We start from the raw sequence: 5,219 nt of genomic DNA on the forward strand, positions 1-5,219 counted from the left end.
AGAGAAATGCGTCTTCATAGGATACCCAAAGGTGACTATTGGGTATATCTTCTATCACAGATCCGAAGGCAAATTCGTTGCTAAGAATGGATCCTTTCTAGAGAAGGAGTTTCTCTCGAAAGAAGTGAGTGGGAGGAAAGTAGAACTTGATGAGATAACTGTACCTTCTCCCAAATTGGAAAGTAGTTCATCACCGAAATCAGTTCCAGTGATGCTTACACCAATTAGTGAGGAAGTTAATGAGGATGATCATGAAGCTTCGGGTCAAGTTACTACCGAACCTCGTAGGTCAACCAGAATGAGATCCGCACCAGAGTGGTACGGTAATCCTGTTCTGGAGGTCATGTTACTTGACCATGACGAACCCACGAACTATGAGGAAGTGATGATGAGCCCAGATTCCGCAAAATGGCTTGAGGCCATGAAATCTGAGATGGGATCCATGTATGAGAACAAAGTATGGACTTTGATTGACTTGCCCAATGATCGGCGAGCCATTGAGATTAAATGGATCTTCAAGAGGAAGACGGACGCTGATAGTAGTGTTACTATCTACAAAGCTAGAATTGTCGCAAAAAGGTTTTCGACAAGTTTAAGGTGTTGACTACGATGAGAGTTTCTCACTCGTATATATGCTTAAGTCTGTCTGAATCATGTTAGCAATTGCCGCATTTTATGAAATCTGGCAAATGGATAAACAAAACTGCATTCCTTAATGGATTTATTAAAGAAGAGTTGTATATGATGCAACCAGAAGGTTTTGTCAATCCTAAAGGTGCTAACAAACTATGCAAGCTCCAGCGATCCATCTATGGATTGGTGCAAGCATCTCGGAGTTGGAATATACGCTTTGATAGGTTGATCAAAGGATATAGTTTTATACAGACTTGTGGTGAAGCCTGTATTTACAAGAAACTGAGTGGGAGCACTACAGCATTTCTGATAAGTATATGTGAATGACATATTGTTGATCGGAAATAATGTAGAATTATTCTGCAAAGCATAAAGGAGTGTTTGAAAGGAGTTTTTCAAAGAAAGACCTCGGTGAAGCTGCTTACATATTGAGCATCAAGATCTATAGAGATAGATCAAGACGCTTGATAAGTTTTTTCAATGAGTACATACCTTAACAAGATTTTGAAGTGGTTCAAAATGGAACAGTCAAAGAAAGAGTTTCTTGCCTGTGTTACAAGGTGTGAAATTTGAGTAAGACTCAAAGCCCGACCACGACAGAAGATAGAAAAAGAATGAAAGTCATTCCCTATGCCTCGGCCATAGGTTCTATAAAGTATGCCATGCTGTGTACCAGATCTATTGTATACCCTACACTGATTTTGGCAAGGGAGTACAATAGTGATCTAGGAGTAGATCACTTGACAGCGGTCAAAATTATCCTTAGTGGAAAAAGGATATGTTTCTCGATTATGGAAGTGACAAAAGGTTCGTCGTAAAGGGTTACGTCGATGCAAGTTTTGACACTAATCTAGACGACTCTAAGTCTCGGTCTAGATACATATTGAAAGTGGGAGCAATTAGCTAGAGTAGCTCCGCGCAGAGCATTGTCGACATAGAAATTTGCAAAATACTTACGGATCTGAATGTGACAGACCCGTTGACTAAAATTATCTCACAAGCAAAACATGATCAGACCTTAGTACTCTTTGGGTGTTAATCACATAGCGATGTGAACTAGATTACTGACTCTAGTAAACCCTTTGGGTGTTGGTCACATGACGATGTGAACTATGGGTGTTAATCACATGGTGATGTGAACTATTGATGTTAAATCACATGGCGATGTGAACTAGATTATTGACTCTAGTGCAAGTGGGAGACTGAAGGAAATATGCCCTAGAGGCAATAATAAAGTTATTATTTATTTCCTTATATCATGATAAATGTTTATTATTCATGCTAGAATTGTATTAACCGGAAACTTGATACATGTGTGAATACATAGACAAACAGAGTGTCACTAGTATGCCTCTACTTGACTAGCTCGTTGATCAAAGATGGTTATGTTTCCTAGCCATAGACATGAGTTGTCATTTGATTAACGGGATCACATCATTAGGAGAATGATGTGATTGACTTGACCCATTCCGTTAGCTTAGCACTCGATCGTTTAGTATGTTGCTATTGCTTTCTTCATGACTTATACATGTTCCTATGACTATGAGATTATGCAACTCCCGTTTACCGGAGGAACACTTTGTGTGCTACCAAACGTCACAACGTAACTGGGTGATTATAAAGGTGCTCTACAGGTGTCTCCGAAGGTACTTGTTGGGTTGGCGTATTTCGAGATTAGGATTTGTCACTCCGATTGTCGGAGAGGTATCTCTGGGCCCTCTCGGTAATGCACATCACTTAAGCCTTGCAAGCATTGCAACTAATGAGTTTGTTGCGAGATGATGTATTTCGGAACGAGTAAAGAGACTTGCCGGTAACGAGATTGAACTAGGTATTAAGATACCGACGATCGAATCTCGGGCAAGTAACATACCGATGACAAAGGGAACAACGTATGTTGTTATGCGGTTTGACCGATAAAAATCTTCGTAGAATATGTGGGAGCCAATATGGGCATCCAGGTTCCGCTATTGGTTATTGACCGGAGAGGTGTCTCGGTCATGTCTACATAGTTCTCGAACCCGTAGGGTCCGCATGCTTAACGTTACGATGACAGTTTTATTATGAGTTTTGATGTACCGAAGGAGTTCGGAGTCCCGGATGAGATCGGGGACATGACGAGGAGTCTCGAAATGGTCGAGACGTAAAGATCGATATATTGGACGACTATATTCGGACATCGGAAAGGTTCTGAGTGATTCGGGTATTTTTCGGAGTACCGGAGAGTTACGGGAATTCGTATTGGGCCTTAATGGGCCATACGGGAAAGGAGAGAAAGGCCCCAAAGGGTGGCCGCACCCCTCCCCATGGACTAGTCCGAACTGGACTAGGGAGGGGGGGCGCCCCCTTCCTTCCTTCTCCTTCTCCCTTCCCTTCTCCTACTCCAACAAGGAAAGGAGGAGTCCTACTCCCGGTGGGAGTAGGACTCCCCCCTTGGCGCGCCCTCCTCCTAGGCCGGCCGCCTCCCCCCTTGCTCCTTTATATACGGGGGCAGGGGGCACTCCATAGACACAACAATTGATCTATTGATCTCTTAGCCGTGTGCGGTGCCCCCCTCCACCATATTACACCTCGATAATATCGTAGCGGTGCTTAGGCGAAGCCCTGCGTCAGTAGAACATCATCATCGTCACCACGCCGTCATGCTGACGAAACTCTCCCTCAACACTCGGCTGGATCGGAGTTCGAGGGACGTCGTCGAGCTGAACGTGTGCTGAACTCGGAGTTGCCGTACGTTCGGTACTTGATCGGTCGGATCATGAAGACGTACGACTACATCAACCGCGTTGTGTTAACGCTTCCGCTTTCGGTCTACGAGGGTACGTGGACAACACTCTCCCCTCTCGTTGCTATGCATCACCATGATCTTGCGTGTTCGTATGAAAATTTTGAAATTACTACGTTCCCCAACAGATAGTTGCCACAAGGTCAACATCATGGTTGCCATGCATATTGTATAAAGAGAGAGTGGATGTATGAAATGAACATTTTTTTGTGTTGTTGAAAAATGCTATTGCCTTGTAGGCAGCAACAACGGATGCCATGGATCAAACAGAAGTCACTTTACCATCTAAACAAATTCACATAAACAATGAAAAACAAAAGGGTTGCCATGCATGATCATGAACGGTTCACACTTATCAACAGCTGACATGTTGATTTGGGAAAACATTCAAGCGTGGTAAGAGTTTTTGCAAAAGAGTAGGGAAAAATACCATTAAGTGAAGTCGACAGCCCTTCTGGTACTTCTTGTTTGCGAATGCATCATGCAGAAAGTCCGCGATGAATTTACACCAATTCATATTCTTCACGTCTTTCAGCTTCGCCTGCACGACACAAATTTCAGGACAAAAAGTTGCCGCATCAGCACTCAAATGAAAGCATCAAAAAACTGGCAGTGACTAGCTTACAGATGACATCAGAATCAAACCATTGAAGGAAGAAAGGAGTAGAGATAGAGCATTCACCAGGATGGGGAAGCACTTGTTGCTTGGGCGAAGAGATGTGGTAGGCGCAAAAACAGCTGAGATCAGGTACATGAGGAGCTTCATCTTAAAAACCTCGCCGTGGGTTTTCATGCCCTCCAGCGAAGTAGCCAGCACAGTCGTATTCGGCATGGATGCCATCCTAGGAAACAAACGGGCAAACAACGTTTTCTCAATCTTATTATTGACCTCATACGGGACTTTGATTTCTCCACGGGGCACACCCAAAGTGCAGAACACGGATTCCTCATCCAACGGCAGTCTTCCACGTCCCGGAATCACAAATTCCCTGGAGGCGGGATCGTAAATCTCACCGAGACAGTCGCATACATGGTTCACTAGGTTCTTGCACCGAACATCCATCAGAGCCTGCATCCCTATCTCACCAGCAGCTCCCTTCTGCTCGTCAGTAAATCCCTCGGTAAATATAGTCAGGCGTTCTTGTGAAGCCCTATTGCGATAACGTTTCTTCTTCTGCATAACAGACAAATGATCATTTGTTGCCATGTTTCAATGTCATGAAAATTTAGTTCCTAACAGAAGATTGCAAACTCAATGTGACATTAAAACATATGGGGGGAAAGTTACCTCATCGCCATCTTTTGTCCGACCAGTTGCGCGATTCTGTTGCGGTAACTCCATGAAGTCATCATCGTCGGCTTGATGGTCGCCGCGAGCCATTGTACTGAGGTAAGAACAAAACACATGTCAGGGTGAAATGAAAACACAGCTGACAGATACAGAAAGAACTGCATAAAGTAAGTATTCACTTGATATCATCGATGAACAGAAAATCAAAACTCTAATGGTTGCCCCAATGTTTAAGCATATGAAAGAGGACAGTAATTGCCATGTGATGAACATACACAAAAAAGGCAAAAAAATAAATCAAAATGGAAAAGCAATTGCAGAAGAATGGCAAACTGGACGTGTATGAACCTAGGAAGCAGTTGCCAGCTAGCAGAATGTATTTGCCATATTGGCTCAATTGAAAGTGGCAAGATGAGGCAAGATCATAGGAACACCCACACCCCCTATGATTGTCCAACAAGAAATGTGGCAACTAAACACATTGGCTTCATTAAAAATGTATAGATCGTA

The sequence above is a fragment of the Aegilops tauschii genome, chromosome 5 (assembly GCF_002575655.3).
Source record: "Aegilops tauschii subsp. strangulata cultivar AL8/78 chromosome 5, Aet v6.0, whole genome shotgun sequence".
In the NCBI taxonomy this organism is placed as follows: domain Eukaryota; kingdom Viridiplantae; phylum Streptophyta; class Magnoliopsida; order Poales; family Poaceae; genus Aegilops; species Aegilops tauschii.